Here is an 18187-nt window from a genome sequence, read left to right as displayed (position 1 = left end):
CCTAAATGTTAAGGAGTAAGGACTGGAGGAAATAGTAAGCCATGAGCCAAATTAATAACACTATTACCTGTGTCTCTTGTTACCAGCATTTGAAAATGATATTTTCAAAAGGCTAAATGTAATGTGGCAGTGCTAGTCTAAGGAAACAGTAGCAACCACATTGCTCTCTTTTGGCAATCCCCCTATCCCATAACTTAGTACAGGGTGTAAGGTGAGGGTCCAATGGGATTCTTTTCCATGTGGCTTAGAATAATCCTTTTTGTGAACATATACCCAAAATACACAAACATATACAGTCTATTAGGTAACTATTTGGAAGGTAATGTGAATCAAGAAATAGAATGTAGGACAAAGAGCATTTGTGGGTAAATAATAAAGAGTTTAACTTTGTGTGGTCAGAAAGCATCAAGTGAAGATGTCCATTGAAAAATGAGGATAACAACTATGACATAGGCTGCAGAGATGTGGAGGTCAGTGCCATTTAAAAGAAGTTGAGGGCTGGGGATGTGGCTCAAGCCATAGCGCGCTTGCCTGGCATGTGTGCGGCCCAGGTTTGATCCTCAGCACCACATACAAACAAAGATGTTGTGTCTACCAAAAACTAAAATAAATAAATAAATATTAAAAAATTCTCTCTCTCTCTCTCTCTCTCTCTCTCTCTCTCTCTCTCTCTCTCCCTCCCTCCCTCCCTCCCTCCCTCCCTCTTCCTCTCTCTCTTTAAACAAAATAAATAAAAAATAAAAGAAGTTGAAACAACACATTTGGTTGCCATCACTTGCAGGGGTCAAAGAAACTAATGACCAAGAATGGAAACTTAGACAATGATACATACAGCTCACTGTTTCTGAGGTGGGGAGAGGTGAGAAGAACCTCCACAACATAATAGTCCGCAGTCTTAAACAGGTTCAGTACTGACGCATAGTGGAGCATTGGCATGTTCAAATTCCACATTCTTCAATCTTTGACACATAATAAGATTCCCTTTCCTTCATGGAACTATCACAGGAATTAAATAAGATCATGGATGTAAAGTTTACTGATAACTTCAAAAACCAAGGAGAGAAAGGTGATCCTTAAAGAGTGAGGTTGAAAAGCAGACTCTGGACTTCGTGACCATTCTTGAGGCAACAGCACTTAGGGCCCCAAGAGGACTTTCTTTCCAGCAAATACAAACAAAATTGCTATAAGAAATCAAATATAATGTGTATTTAAATACAGATCAAGTAAAAAGGAAGGAACATGCATACATGAGGAAAAATAGAAGTAAAAAAAGATTAACAGAATGATGTGAACACTTGCTCAGAAAGAGATTTCTATTTAGGAATGAAAAGTTCAATCTACAAGAATGACTGTTGACCTGAGTTGTTCGAATCTTAGCATTGACCTAGGCAAACAGACTATCATTTAAAGCTGAGTTATGGTTTTCAAAAAACAACACATGATAAATTAGTGTTTTAATAACTTCAGACAGAAATTTGAATTAAATGATTTAAATTATGCCTTCCAAGGTCAGCTAGAATTGACAAACAAGAAACCTTCCCAGCAGGTCACTGAGAACATCTTTTACATCAACTACACATCCCTATTTCAGTTTTTATTTAATGGAAAATTATTCCACTTGAACAGAAACATGGAAAGAAAGATCTACAGTAATATTCAAATATCAAGCTCAGTACTTATACTGGACAACACTGTGTACAAATTTCAAGTGTTACCATGATGCAGAGAAGAGAACTATCTTCTAACAAAAGACTCTTCTCAGGGCTCCCTTCATGTGTCTGTTCCTCAGGCTGTAGATAAAAGGGTTCAGCATGGGAGTCACCACCATGTACATCAGAGCCATAATAGAATCTTTCACACTAGAATTGCTAGCTGATGGACATAAGTAGAGACCAACAATGGCCCCATTGAACAGTGAGAATACAGAACACGGGTGGAAAAGGCCTTGTGGATCCCACGAGAGGAAAAAACCTTGAATATGGAGGACAAAATTCATGCATAGGATACAATGAACAGTAGGAATGGGATGACAATAACAAGTCCTCCCATGATAAATATCATTAACTCATCTACATGATTGTCAGAGCAGGCAAGCTTCAGCAGAGCAGATATGTCACAGAAAAAGTGTGAGATCAGGTTGTCTGAATAGAAAGACAGTCTTGCCATGAGCAGAGTGTGCAACATGGAATGGGGCATGGTCAGCACCCGGGACAGCACCACCAGGGAGAGACAGCTCAGGGCCCAAGACAGCAGTGTAGTACAGGAAGGAGATGGCTGCATAGGGGTCATAGGCCATGGCAACAAGGAAATAGCTTTCCAGGTTTCCAAAAATCAGGAAAAAGTACATTTGAATCATGCAGGCTTCAAAGGGAATGGATGGAACTTGACTCTGCGTGTTCTGCAATAGTTTAGGAATGGTCACAAGGGAAAGCAGAGATCAGAGAAAGAAAGTTGCTGAGAAACAAACACATGGGTATGTGGAGATGGGAATCCAGCAAATGGGAATGATGATGATGAGGTTTCCCAGGATGATGGTAAGATACATGGAAAGGAATAGGGCATAGAACAGGTTCTGGTGCCCTGGCTGGATGGGCAGGCCCAGGAGGAGGAACTCTGAGATGATAGTTTGGTTCCTTCCTCTCATGTTCTGTCTCTAGTATATTGTACAGAAAATAATAGAATCCCTTAACAATCCAAATAAATAAACATTGTTCAATTGTCATACATTGTCTGATACTCATCATATAATAATTAATTTCATTTTCTTTATAATAATCAAAAGCTTTAATGCCCAAATGTCTATTTTCTGCATAATCATTGATGTCTTTTTCTTAACTTCTCTGTAACATGTTTGAATATTTAATGCTTTCCTAAACACTGTTGTCTATTTGCTTCTGAGACAAAATGCATTGTTATTTTTCATACCTGCCTGGCTGATAATCCTAGGGAAACATAATTGGCTCCTATTCCATCTGTATCTTATATGTTGATGTTCCTTGGGGATTTTTTATTTTTTTATCTGTTTTAATTAGTTATACATGGTGGTAAAATGTATTTACACACTTTGATATATCATACATAGATGGGATATAATTTCTCATTTTTCTGAGTATACATGTTGCAGAATCATGTTGGTCATGCAGTCACACATATACATACAGGAATAACATCTGTTTCATTCTACTATCTTTCCTATCCCCTCATCCCCACATAACCATGTTTATGTGGGTTTGTCCCTATGTCCTCTACTCTGTGCCATTGGTCAACAAGTCTGTTTTGGTGCCAATATCATGCCGTTTTTATTACTATAGCTCTGTAGTATAGTTTAAGGTCTAGTATTGTGATGCCTCCTGCTTCACTTGTCTTGCTAAGGGTTACTTTAGCTATTCTCACTCTCTTAATTTTCCAAATAAATTTTGTGATTGCTTTTTCTTTGCTATGAAGAATGTCATTGGGGTTGTAATAGTAATTGCATTAAATCTGAATAATGCTTTTGGTAGTATGGCCATTTTGACAATATTAATTCTGCCTATCCAGGAGCATGGGAGATCTTTCCATCTTCTGAGGTTTTCTTCAATTTCTTTCTTTAGTGTTCTAAGTTTTCATTGTAGAGGTTTCACCTCTTTGGTTAGATTGATTCCCAGGGTTTTTGTTTTTTTGAGGGGGGGTTTTTTGTTTGTTTCAGGCGTAGTTTTTCTAATTTCTCTTTCAGTGGATTCATCACGGATGTATAGGAATGCATGTGATTTATGGATGTTGATTTTATATCCTGCTACTTTGCTGAATTCATTTATTAGTTCTAGAAGTTTCTGGTGGAATTTTTGGATCTTCTAGATATAGAATCATGTCATCAGCAAATAGTGATAGTTTGAGTTCTTCCTTACCTATTTGTATCCCTTTATTTTTTTTTCTTTTGTCTAATTGCTCTGGCTAAAGTTTTAAGGATGATGTTGAATAGAAGTGGTGAAAGAGGACATCCTCGTCTCATTCTTGTTTTTAGCAGGAATGCTTTCAATTTTTCTCCATTTAGAATGATGCTGGCCTCGGGTTTACCATATATAGCTTTTACAATGTTGAGGTATGTTCTTACTATTCCTAGTTTTTCTAATGTTTTGAACATGAAGGTGTGCTGTATTTTGTCAAAGGCTTTTTCTGCATCTATTGAAATGATCGTATAATTCTTGTTTTTAAGGCTATTAATATGATGAACTACATTTATTGATTTCTGTAAGTTGAACCAACCCAGCATCCCTGGGATGAATCCCACTTGATAGAGGTGCACTATCTTTTTAATATGTTTTTGTATGATTTGCCAGAATTTTATTGAGAATTTTTGCATCTATGCTCATCAGGGATATTAGTCTGAAGTTTTCTTTCCTTGATGTGTTTTTGTCGGGTTTTGGTATCAGGGTGATATTAGCCCCATAGAATGAGTTTGGAAGGGTTCCCCCCTTTTCTATTTCATGGAATACTTTGAGGAGTATTGGTATTAATTCTTTGAAAGTCTTATAGAACTTGGTTGAGAATCCATCTGATCCTGGGCTTTTCTTGGTTGGTAGGCTTTTGATGATGTTTTCTATTTCTTTACTTAAAATTGATCTGTTTAAATCATGTATGACCTCCTCATTCAGTTTGGGTAGGTCATATGTTTCTAGAAATTTGTTGATGTCTTCGATATTTTCTATTTTGAGTATAAATTTTCAAAATAGTTTCTAGTTATCTTCTGTATTTCAGATGTGTCCATTATGATATTCCCTTATTCACCTTATATTTTAGTAATTTGAGTTTTCTCTTTTTTTCTCTTCATTAGCATGGCCAGGAGATTATCTATTTTATTTATTTTTTTCAAAAAAACAACTTTGTGTCTTGCCAATTTTTTTCAATTGTTTCTTTTGTTTCAATTTCAGCTCTGATATTAATTATTTCCTGTCTTCTATTGCTTTTGATGTTGTTCTTTTCCTAGGGCTTTGAGATGTGGTGTTAGGTTATTTATTGACTTTTTTATTTTTTTAATGAATGCACTCAATGCAATAAACTTAGTACTGCCTTCATAGTGTCCCAGAGATTTTGATATGTTGTATCAGTGTTCTCATTTATCTCTAAGAATTTTTTTATTTCATACTTGATTTCTTCTACTATAAAAAAATAAAATAAAATAGATCTTGCTGGAAAGTCGAACTGTCTCTGACAGTGTTCAGCAGTTTTTCAGCCCTGTCTCTGACATCTCTTGGGATCACCAAATCCAGATCAGTCTCTATCAAACTGATGGGGGCTTCAGATACCTCAGGATCATCCAGGCTGCAGTCCCAAGATCTCAATGCTGCTCATACTTGCAGAGAGACCACCAGGGATATACTCATACAAAGGAGCAACCCCAAGATGCACCAGCAAGACAATGGTCACCAACACTCTCAGCAGGAAGACCCCAGGCTCCTCCAAACCCATAGGCACCCCCACATTGAGCCTGAAGGTCCCAGCTGGAGTCCCCAGATGGTGGCTCTTGTGGTGGTAAACTTGCTGGCACCAAGGTCCCCAGCCCTGGCTGGTGTCTCAAAATGGGTGTAATCATATCCAACCAAACCTGGAGTCTCCCCTGAAGCAGTCCTCCAGGCTATGGTAACAGTGGTAGTGGCAGTGGTTGTTGGCAGTAGGCAGTGGGTCAACATTAGTGGTGACTGCAGCAGCAGCAGCTACAACTTCAGCTATGGGTGCCTTGTCTCTAGGAGATCTCCAGGGGTCACCAGCAGTGCCAGCTTCAGTTGCATCCAGGGCAATGGTTTCTTCTGTGGCAGTAGCACAGAAAGAAGGCCTCCAGGTGATCTCACACTGGCAGCAGTGAATGAGAGGCAGCAATGGCAGTAGCAGTGCAGGCTGCAGTTGATTGACAGGAGATTTCCGGTTTAGCAGCAACGGCCACAGAAGTAGCAGAGAAATTCACCTCCGAGGTAATGGAGTCCTTGCACAGAGAAGAGTCCTCCGAGCATGGCAGTGTCTTCTGTGGCAGCCCAGAAAGAAGACCTCCAGGAGATCCCAGGCTAGCAGCGGCCTCAAGGATTTTTAAAATGCTATACTATTTTTTAATGAATGCACTCAATGCAATAAACATTGCACCCAAGAAAACTAATGTACTCCAGATGTAGGGGCTAGGGATGTAGTATGCTCAACATTCTAGGTTTGATCCCTAGCACTCCAAAAATAAATTAAAACATAAAATACAATTAGTAAGTAACCTATAAATCTCTATGCCCCATAACATTATCTGTCTGGAGCCACTCTGGACAGAAGCTATGTACACACCTTTAACTCCTGAGTAAAGAGGTATTGAACAGATATTGTACCCCACAATTCAATTTGTACTTTACCTCTGCTCAATTAAGGGGTGCAGCTCCAAGACTGGGTGCCACTCAATGGGGATGGATTACACTCAAGTTGTTTGTTGTAGCCCTACCTCTTGCCTCATTTGAATGGCTTCTCCCCAATAAAACCCAGGTTCGAGGTGTGCTCCCTCTCTTTTTTGCCTGCCTTGCCCCCCTTGTGGGAGCTGTGGCTGAGGAGCAGACACTCAACCCAAAGAAAAGGTATTTTCTGTGTCTGTGTCTTTATTTAGTCTGCCAAAATTCACTTGGAGTGACCCTAACCAATTTCATTGTGAATTGCAACAATTATCTTCCCTTCAGTGTATCATAGGCACCTTAAGCTGAAGATGTCCCTAATGACTCTCATCAGATTGCACTGCCTCTGTACAACCCTCCTATTCATCTACTCTCTCATATTTCAAAAAAGAAATGCAGCAGCAGTTCTGAAGTCTGTGAGCTGTTTTGTTGATTCTTTTCTTTTACCACCAACTCCAACATATCACATCACAAATATTCCACTTCTGATCACAAGGCCACATTCCTATTCCCGATGTCATCTTATCTCACCTGGACTATTTAAGCAGTCTATCAAGTCATGTCCCTGTTTCTATGCCTCAGTACCCTTCCCCTTCAATATGCTTCAACTACACAGTAGCATTCGAAGTAGAAATCTGATCAACTCTCTCTTGATTAGTGCTTCAGAGGATTGGCATTTCTCTTAAGATAATGTTCCCTTTGAAGGCACAAATTTGCTTTATTGCCTGAGCTGCATCTACCTCCAATGTCTCACCTGCCCCACAGTGACACTTACAATCCACTCTGCAGCAAGGCTGAACTTAATAGCATTTTGAACTCACTGTTCCTCCTGCCTATCACTTTGTCCCTCTGCTCTCTCTTCACCTGGCTTACCCACACTTACTTTCAGGCATATTACATGACACTTGCTGAGCTAAAACTCCCTTGTGTTCACATGCTAGGGGAGTCCTGCAGCACTTTCCACAATATCCTCTTCTCATATCATACCATTTGTGTCTGGATCACAGGTTGATAGCTGACTTCCCATCAGGTTGTGAACTCTACACAGAAAAGGCCATGTCTGCCTCACACCTGCAGCAGGGCAGCCCTTGGCACAGTGCCTGATGCGGCCAATGTTTCATCAATATTTGTTGGTTGTTCTTCAGGATGAGACATGTTCCTTCAACTTTAAGGAAGTCAACTCTCCTTAAGTAGAATAAAGTTGGCCAAATTTCAAGCTGAAATTCGCAAGTATCCTATATTTGAGCCAGTTACTTCTCCACCTCTATATGAGCCTGGAGATCTAGTTATGATTAAGACCATTCCTTCAAACTCTCCAAACTTAGACCCTATTTGGAAAGGACCTTTTTCTGTAATCTTATCCACCCCTTCTGCAGTAAAGGTGCTGGGACAGGAGAATTGGATCCACCACTCTCGGATTTAAGGCCTGTCATCCTGAGCCGATACCCAAAGAGACTTCTTCTTCCCAAGAAACTGAGGAACGATATTCCTGCACTCCAGTAGAGGACCTAAAATATCTCTTCCGCAGAGAAAATGGTGATATGTAAACTTTTCCTTCTCTTTCTCTTTGTTACCATAAACAGACCAACTGAAGCTAACTCTTTTCTATTGTGGGCTCAACAGTATGCCATTAGGTTACAGAGAGATAATTGCTGGATATGTGGACTATTACCCCTTTCCAGCACTTCTGGACTACCTTGGTGGGTATCTTCATTACAAGGAAAGGACTGGATAAATTTACAATACTTAATGTTACAACAAAAGAAAGAAAGACCCTATTTACAAAATGCCTCTCGTGCATATGTTAATTTATGGCCTATAAATGAAACCTTATCACAACCTGGTCATGGAAAGATTTTCACTTTAAACCAGACCAACCTTCAGACGTCCACTACTGTTAAATCCCATACAGGCCCATCTAATTCTCTCCTTCCACTACCTGTACCATCAATATGTCACAGGTATAAAGATGGTTATTATCAGATTTGGGACAAAGATTTATGGCTCACTCCCACTATTGGGCATTTAAACCAAAAGGCCCCACTCTGTCGGGAACAGCGAAACCATACCTATGACACGTGGCCTAATGCTACTTGAGAATTAGGATGGACCCCGGAATCACAATGTCAAAAAATTATAGTTTTACAAGCCAATGATTGGTTTGGAACAAATTGGCTTTCTAAACCTAAAACTATTTGGCCAGCACCCAATGAGACTCAATGGATATGTGGAACTAACCTATGGCCCTGGCTTCCCCCAGGCTGGATAGGAAGATGTACTATTGGGTACACCTGGATGCAGGGGAGATGGACCCCAAATATAACACAGCCAGCAAACCTCCCCAATCTCAAACACAGATGGGGACGATCTGTGTTCCGTTGGTATGATCATCTAGCTTCTTTGTTTATCCCACAAATTGGTTTAGAAGATGTAATGTGGCATGTGGAGACTTTAAACAATTATACTCAAACTGCCCTCCATGATGTTGAGGAAAGTATCTCTCTCCTTAATACTGAAATAACACTTATGAGGAAGGCCATCTTACAAAATCGAATGGCTTTAGATGTCCTCACTGCAGCCCAAGGTGGTACTTGTGCTGTTATTAAAACTGAATGTTGTGTTTACATCCCTGACAATTCTCGCAATGTGACAAATATCCTTAAAGATTTACATACTCAGATAAAAGCCATGTCCTCGCCAACTTTGTCATGGGAACAATATCTTGGCTCCTGGTTCTCTGGTACTTCCTGGTGGAAAACATTGTTAGTCTCTGTCTTTGGTATCATACTTACTGGCATATTCCTGTGCTGTGGTATTTATTGCTGCATCAATATGGTTCCAATATTAATGAATTCTTGTTTCTCTTATAGACCGCCCATCGCTCAAATGGCCCTCCAGCCTATTACTTCTCAATCGGACTTCTATCATGGACCACTCGATAGATCCGATTTTTAAAGGGGGACTCCAAACTGCTTGCCCAACATCGCCCCTTTTGTCAGCCTGAAGAAGCCAGAATGGTCTTCGCCCCCATTCCTTACAGCAGTAAGGAGTTCCCCAAATTAGAGGGGGGAATGAAGCCAGATTTAAAGTTAGGTAGTCAGTGTAGTCAGGTAAATCGGGTGTAATATCGAGTGAAATCTAAAATGGAGGCCATGCTGGGAATGACTCAGGGGAAACACAGGACAACTCATGGAATGTTAATGAAGTCCTGAAAAGGCCCTAGGCCAAAGTCCACCTCAAAGAAATGTTAATGGAGCTCAGGAAACAGCCCCCAACAGATTTGGAGATAGCCCATCCTAGAGAAATGATAAGCCCATCCCAAAAGGTGATAATTGGGTCCACCTGTGTCCTAACCCCTCCAACCTACATTCCATCACCAAACCTATAAAAAGGGAAACACATTTGCCCGCCAACTGGATTCCACCTCTTGGTCCCCTTCTTCCTCCGGGAGAAGTCTTTTCTGCTGTCCTTTAATAAAAACTTCTAATCTCTACTCTGACCTTGCCTCGGCGTGTGCTTTTCTGGTGTTATTCTTCAACATCGGGGAAGCAAGGACTCGTCACCGGCCAACAGCGGTAACACTTTCATCCTCCCAGAATACAAACTCTGCACACTTTGTCACTGCATTAGCAACTTCTCAAATGTAACTTTGTATTCATAGAAAATATTAAATCAACTGCCCTGCCCATTTCAGCAATACTGATGTGAATGAAACATTCTTATGCTTTAATACAAAGGATGCCATCAAATTGATGTGAATAAAATAAATATGAGATCATTATATAAATTAATGTAAAATAGGAAAGGAACATAATTTTTAAAGCTCTCCCTTGAGTTCCTCCTCACAGGAATTAGCCATGTGTGATGGCTAATTTTATGTGTCAACTTTGGTAGGTTCAGAGGCCAAGTTTTCATTACATATGACTTTTATGCTGCCAGGAAGATATTTTATAATGTGATTAACATTTAAGTCAGTACACTTTAACAAAATCAGATTACTGTCTATGTGATGACACAGTTGAAAAACTTAGGGGGAAAAAAGACTTTATTCTCCTGATCAAGGATTCTGCCCCCAAAAAACTTTCTTCTCCTAAGGAAGAATTCTGCCTCCAGAATGCTCTGGATTTAAAAGTGTAATATCCACTCTTCTCTGGTCTACAGTCTTCTTTCACTGCAGACTGTGAACATAGAAATATTCAATATCATAGGGACTGTGTTCTTAAAATAAATTTGCAAATTAACATGGACATGCACATCATATTAATTTTTTCTTCTACTTGGCCCTGATGAATAAACACCAGTATGTCACAAAGCTGTCCAAAAAAGCAGAGGAGGAACTTCAACAGATGTGGGAAGCTCATTTTGCTGATAAACTTCAACCCACTGATGGTGTTTAACACTGCCTCATTAACAGTATGTATCCTGGAGTATTACATGTTAGCATTACAGTGGGAAGAAACATGTAGATCATGCATCTGGTCTTTCAGAATTTTGAATTCCCTGGTGAGTGAGTGGAATGATCTCAGATGTCAGGAGTGTGTACAGGGATCACAAACCACAGACATCATCTGTTGATGTTGTCACTGATATCCAATGAACAGCTGTTAAATCCATAGTTCTCAACCTGACCTACACATAAGAATAACCTAGGGCAGTGTCTCTAAAATTTAATATATATGCAAGTCACCTGGGGATTCTGTTAAAAACCTAAACTGATTCTGTAGTTCCATTTCTACATTTTAAATGACACCAAAGTGATGTTAATACTGTTGTCATTGAACTGCACTTGACTATATTACTCTCTCCTTCTATAAATGTAACATTTTGGGATCCATATATAAGTGAGGTTTTGCAATATACTGCATTTGTCTTTCTGTATCTAGTTTATGTCGCTTAGCCTAATGTCCTCCTGGTTTATCTATGTTGTTGCTAATGTTTTAATTTCTTTTTTATAAAGGATAAAGAGTATCTCCACATTTTCTTTATCCATTCATCCATTGTTGGGAGCTTAGTTTGCTTCCATATCCTCACTATTATGTGTAATGCTGCCATGAATGGAGGAATGTTGATATCCCTTTAGCATACTGATTTCCTATCCTTTGGGAATATACACAAAGGTGATATTGATGGATAACATGGTAGTTCCCCTTTTATATTTTTGAGGAGCCTCCACATTTGTTTCTATAATATTTGTACTAATATACATTCCCACCAATAGTGTGCAAATGTTCCCTTTTCTTCACGACCTCAACGACACTTACCTTTCATAAGTATGGTGATAACTATCCTAACAAATATGAGGCAAAATTTCATTGTGGTCTTACTGTGCATTAATGTCAGGTTTTACCTTCTGATTAGTGATGTTTAACATTTTTTTCATATGCCTGTTGTCCAGGTCTACATCTCTTTTAAGAAATGTCTATTGAAATCCTTTGCCCAGTTTTAAATCAGGTTTACTAGTCTTTTTCTTGTTGAAATATCTGAACTCGTTATGAATTTTTAATATTAACCCTTTATTGCATGTGTGTTTTATATTTTCTCCCATTTGTTATGTCATCTCTTCACTTTGTTATTCATTTCCATGGCTCTGTAGATGGTTTTAAGTTTGATGCAATCCCACTTGTTTAGTTTGGGGGTTTTGTTTTTTGTTGTTTTGGGGAAGGTTGGTTGTTTGTTTCCTATGCTTTTAGACTCATATCCAAGAAGTCATTGCCCACATTAATCATGGAGCATTGATTGACACAGTATTTTCTTCTAGTACTTTTACAGTTTCAATTGGAACATTTAAGTCTTTAATCTAATTTAAGTTGAATTTTGTACATGGTGTTAAATAAGGTAAATTTCACTCTTTTGCATGTGAATGTCCAAATTTCCCAACACCATTTATTGAAGATATTGTACTTTTCACATTGTGTGTCCTTGTAAACTTCCATGAAAATCAACTGATCATGAATAAGTGTGTTCATTTATAGATTCTGTATTCTTTTTCATTTAATGCTATTTTTTTATGCCAGGTTTGATTACCCTGACTTCATAATATATGTTGAAACCTAGAAGTTCAATACCTCTAAAATTTTATTTGTCTATGGGAGGTGGTTCAAGATTGCCTTGGTTATTTGGAGACTTTTGTGATTCCATATGAATTTGAAGATTTTTTTTCTATTCCTATGGAAAATGATATTGGAGTTTTGATAATGGTTGCTTTGTATGTACAGAACAATTTGGGTAGCATGGACATTTTAACAATATTATTCCTCCAATCCATAATAATGAGATATCTTTCCCTTTACTTGTGTCATTTAATTTCAGTCATTAGTGTTTTATACTTTATAATATACTTTATTTTTGGTCAAACTTATTTTTAAATATTTTTGTTGCTACAGTAAATGGGGTTATTTTATTGCTTTGTTGTTTTTTTTTGGGGGGGGGGATACTTTGTTCTTAGTGTATAGAAACTCGGCTGAGTTTTGTTTGTTGATTTTGTACCATGCAAGTTTAATGAATTAGTTTTCAGTCCTAACAGCTATTTGTTGGAGTCCTTGGTTTTCCTAAAAGATTACTTCACCATAAAACAGGGGCTATTGCACTCGTTCTTACTGAATTGGATGACTTTTATTCCTTTCTCTTGTATAATTGCTCCAGCTAGCATTCCCAATGCTTTGGTAAATAGTAGAGGTAGGAATGGGAGTTCTGGCCATGTTTCTGATCTTAGGTTTTCACTGTGAGTATGATGCTATCTGCGTGCTTGTTATATGTGGGGTGTGTGTGTGTGTGTGTGTGTGTGTGTGTGTGTGTGCAGTGTGTTGTTAAGTTACTTCAATCCATGGCTAGTTTGTTGAGAGATTTTTTATCATAAAATATTGAATTTTGTCACTTTTTTCTTCATTTATTGAGCTGATAATATGGGTTCCCTTAGTTTTATAAATATGATTTATTATATTTATTGATTTGTACTTCAGGTATAAATCCCACTTGGACATGGTGAATGATCCTTTTAATGTACTATGAAATTCAGTTTTCCAGTGGGTTTTTTAAAAAATAATTTTTGCATTAATATTTATCAGAGATATTAATCTGTAATTTCCTCTCCTTTTAATGTCTTTTCTGGCTTTGGTGTCAAGTAATTTTTGCCTAATAAAATTACTTTAGAAATCTTCATTACACTTTGATTGGAAAAGTTTAAGAAGGATTTGTGCTATTTCTTCTTTAAATATTTGATAGAATTCAGTAATAAAGGCAATATGGTTCCATCTTCTTAGTTTTTGTTAATCTATTAAGAATATCTATTTCTTCTTGTCAGTATTTATAGGTTATATATTTCAAAGAAATTATCTATTTCTTCTAGTTTTTCTAATTTGTTAATATATAGTAGTTGCTGCAATGTGTTATGATCCTTTTATTTCTGTAGCATCAGTTGTAGTGTGTCTTCTTTCATTTCTGGTTTTATTTATTTGTGTCATCTCCCTATTTTGGTTTAGTTAAGTTTGCCAGCTGTATTTATTATTTTTTCAAAAATGAACTCTTAACTTTTTTCAATGTCTTCTATGATCTCTATTTCATTTTTTTTATGATCCGATCTAAGCACTTCCTTCTTTCTACTACCTTTTCACTTACTTTATTATTTTTCTGATGTTTTAAGATATACCTTTAGATACTTTCTTTGTGACTCTCAAGTTCTAATGTGGACATTTATTACTATATACTGCAGGTTTTAATAAATCTTGAAATTGGATGCTGTCATTCCTCTAGTGTGGTTCTCATGCAATACTGTGTTCACCATTCTGTGTCTCTTTTTCTGTATAAACTTTATATTCAGTTTGTTTATATATATGAAATAACATGCTGGTATTTTGACTAAGATCACATCAAATCTACAAATCAAGCTGAAAGAACAGACATATTGATAATACTGAGTTTTCTAATCGTGAATGTAGAACATTTCTCCATAAATTTAGTTTTCCTTTACATCGTTCAGCAGTAGTTGGGACTTTTATTCATGTATATTTTTGATTTATTTTTAAAGATGTATACCAAACATTTATATATTGGGGAAATGCAAAAGTAAATGGTATTGTGTTATTAATATCAAATTCCACATGTTCATTGTTGCTACATAGTAAATAAATTGACTTTTAAATGTTAACAGCACATCATACAGTCTGGCAATGATCATTTGTTAGTTACTGATTTTTATGGACTTTTTGTATTTACCACTTAGAGGATAGTGTTTTATTTCTTTCTTCCCAATATGAAGACTGTTTATTTTTCTTCTCTCAATGAATTAGCTAGAACTTCCAGTATACGCTGAAAAGTGGTGGTAATAAACAACACTTTTATCTTGTTCATGATTTTGGTAAGAATGCTTCAAGTTTCTCAACATTAAGTATATATTGTAGCCATTTTTTATGAAGTTTAAGAAGTCCTGGTCTATATCAAACTAATTTAGAATTTTTTCATAAAAGGGCATTGGATTTTTTTCAAGTGATTTTTTTCTGCAGGTACAACGCTCAGTGTGATACCTGAGATGGCCAAAAAGTCATTAACAAGTGTGTAGCATGGACATGATGAACACAGGGATTATCCAGATCCCTAGAATGATGGAGAAAAGTACAATATTTCATCATGCTGCTCAGAATGGTGTTAAGTTTAAAATTATTGGTTATTTATTTCGGGGATATTCCCCACTTAATATTTTGGAATGCAGTTGAGTTGAGTTGAAAGAAACCACAGAAAGCAAAAACACAGGCAGGTACTACAGTGTGTATATGAGCTTTATCTTTTCAAAGCCACAAAACAGTGACTAAAGAAATCTAAGACTTAAGAAATGAGTAGATATACTATTTTTCTAGACTATAAAATTCTATTCTTAAGATTCATACTCTTCAAAAACTACTTATGACAAGTTATGTGCATGTACAAACGTCATAATTAATACAATTATCATGTATAATTATAATGTACTAATAAAAGCCATTAAAAAAACATGTTGAGATTCCAACTCATATGGTCAGAAAGTGGCTGAACAATTTATGATAGCTAAGCTAATGGAGACAAACTTGACGCCCACCAACAGATGAATGGATAAAGAAATTTGGTTTATATACACAATGGAACATTAATCAGCCATAAAAAATGACTTTATGACATTTGCCAGTTAATGAATGGATCTGAAGACTATCATGCAAAGTGAAATAAGCCAACCCCAAAAAAGCAAGGGGCAAATGTTTTCTTTGATATGTAGAAGATAATCCACAGTAAATGGGATGGGGGTGGAGAATGGAAGTTCAGAGGATTAGACAAAGGGGAATAAAGGGAAGGAAGGAGGGACAGGAATTGGAAAGACAGTGGAAAGAATCGGACATAACTTTCCTGTGTATGTATATGAATATACCACAGTGAATCCCACCATCATGGACATCTACAAGACTGGGGCCCTAATCAGAATAAGATATACTCCATGAATGTATAATTTTATCAAAATGGACTCTACTGTCATGTATAACTAAAATAATCAATAAAAATACAAATATTAATAAGTGTTGGCAAAAATGCAGGGAAAAGGGGACTTTGATACACCATTGGTAAGAATGTAAGTTAGTGTAGCCACTATGGAAGTTAATATGGAGGTTCCTTAAAAAACTAAAAATAAATCTACCATATGATCCACTTATACCACTCCTCAGTATATACCTAAAGGAATTAAAATCAGCACACTATAGAGATACTTGATACCGATGTTTATCATGGAACAAATCACAATAACTAAATTATGAAATCAGCCTAGTCTGATGAACCAATAAAGAAAATATGGTGTATATATATATATACAATGAAGTATTATTCAGCCAAAAGGAAGATTGAAATCATGTCATTTTCAGGAAAATGAATGGAACTGAAGATCAAACTGTTAACCAAAATAAGCCAGCTTCAAAAAGACAAATATCACTTGTTTTTGTCTCATCAGTAGAATATAGAAGGGAGAAAAAGATGTTATGAAGGTAGAAGGGAGAATATTAGAAAAGAGAAAAGGAACAGGGGAAGGGAAGGCACTGAGGGTACTGGTGAGGGGGTTTTGAAAATGATCAAAGTGTATTATATGCATGTACAAATATGCCACAATGAAACATATTACTCTATAAAATTAAAATGCAATAATAAAAAACTGAGATTCAACAAAATTCAATGATAATTCCAACAGGAATATTTGTGTACAAATTGATAATCTCATTATAAAAGAAACTAAAGATCAAAGACAATTTTGAAGGAAGAACAAAGTAAGGAAATTTATGCTTTCTGGATTCCAGTCTTACTATTAAGTGAGGGAAAGTATGATATTAGAGAAAAGATTGAAATATACATCAATATTGATGTATATTTTATTATATGTTATTCTGTACTCCCAATATTGAGAGTAGAGAATAACAAAGAGTACAAAAATATCTACTCATATATTATATGCTTGCTTTTCAACATAACTGCAAAGGAAATTCTGTGAAACATGGTCTTTCCAACAAATGGTACTGGAAAAATCACATTTCCATATGCAAAAATAATCCCCCAATGCCCTCAGAGAGGATCCAGACCTTCATATTTGTGTAAGAGTGAGGACAGTCCCTGTGACATCTTTCTCTGAAGTCAGAGAAGTCCCAAAACAAGAATCAAGGAGCAGGTGGAGAAGGATTGAAGTGAGGTGATGATGGAAGTCATTGCAGAGCTGGTTCCTGATGATGTGGCTGAAATAAGAGATGAGATTTACAAAACCTAAAATGGTTAATCAAAGTATGTCATTTTCAAAGCATGTGTCTTCTGCCAGAGGATGTAACACCAGTTTTATTGTTTTAGTTGAATCTCCCACACCACCATTTCTTTTGATTCTTAATGTAAACCAATGTAGAAAGAGAAGGGGTATCATTCTATCTTGGGTGATTGACACTGAAATCAAGGGAACACTGCTCTACATACCTGGAAAAGGAGGTCTGTGTCTGAAATCCTGGGAAATTCCTTGAGTACCATGTTTCCATGTCCAGAAATAAATGGGAGTATAAACCATAACAACCCAATAAAGGCAAGACTAATGAGGACACAGATTCTCTAGAAATGGAAGTTTACCTTATATCACTAGGTATAGCAACTTGCCCAATTGATGACTGCCTAGTGAAAGGAAAAGGTAGAGGAAGGAATGATAAATATCAGCTATGGCCCTGTGAGCAACTGCAGGGACATGGAACATGGCATTAGGAGTACATTGGATATATATATGGAGAATGGTTAGGATGATGGTGCTATCAATCTTCTCCTGGAGAGACAACAATGTAGAAGAAACTGAATGGGGTGAGAATCTGGCTCATTTTTCTCTCTTATCCCTGTCCTTTCCTTAAATAGGCATATAAATATGGTTGGATAATAGAATTCTCATCTTTGTTAGCAGCATTTACCTCTCCTAGGTCCTGTTTAGGTAGAATTGTGTCATTTGGATATTTTTCCAAAGATCATGATTTCCATGGTGGTGCTCTGCTTGAAAGCTCTGTAAACTTCATATGCATAAGACATTTGAGATCATTAACAGTCAGGTCCTTGATTACTTTTATGAATTTTTCAAACATTTTTTTCTCATCTTAAAATAGGGTCTACCAGCACAGAACTCCTGTCCATTCTCTAAACAGGCAGAATCTGTCCCTGAGCTCTCCATCCCACCAAAGTATAGTCATCTGTGATCAGTGGCTATAATCAATCATCATACAGGGCTCTGATGAAATTTGTTCCAGTTAGGTCCAGATAATTACTTTGTGTTTAGT

At 37.0% G+C, this 18187-nt stretch overlaps 1 pseudogene; it reads right to left on the bottom strand.

Annotated features, from left to right (window-relative positions):
* Positions 1 to 1741: 1741 nt before the first annotated feature.
* LOC143642305 (olfactory receptor 1468-like) lies at positions 1742 to 2644 on the bottom strand (annotated as a pseudogene).
* Between the last annotated feature and the right edge of the window lie 15543 nt (positions 2645 to 18187).

The sequence above is a fragment of the Callospermophilus lateralis genome, chromosome 11 (assembly GCF_048772815.1).
Source record: "Callospermophilus lateralis isolate mCalLat2 chromosome 11, mCalLat2.hap1, whole genome shotgun sequence".
In the NCBI taxonomy this organism is placed as follows: domain Eukaryota; kingdom Metazoa; phylum Chordata; class Mammalia; order Rodentia; family Sciuridae; genus Callospermophilus; species Callospermophilus lateralis.
Note: the sequence above shows the minus strand (reverse complement) of the source record. Positions and strands in the feature narration are given on the sequence as shown.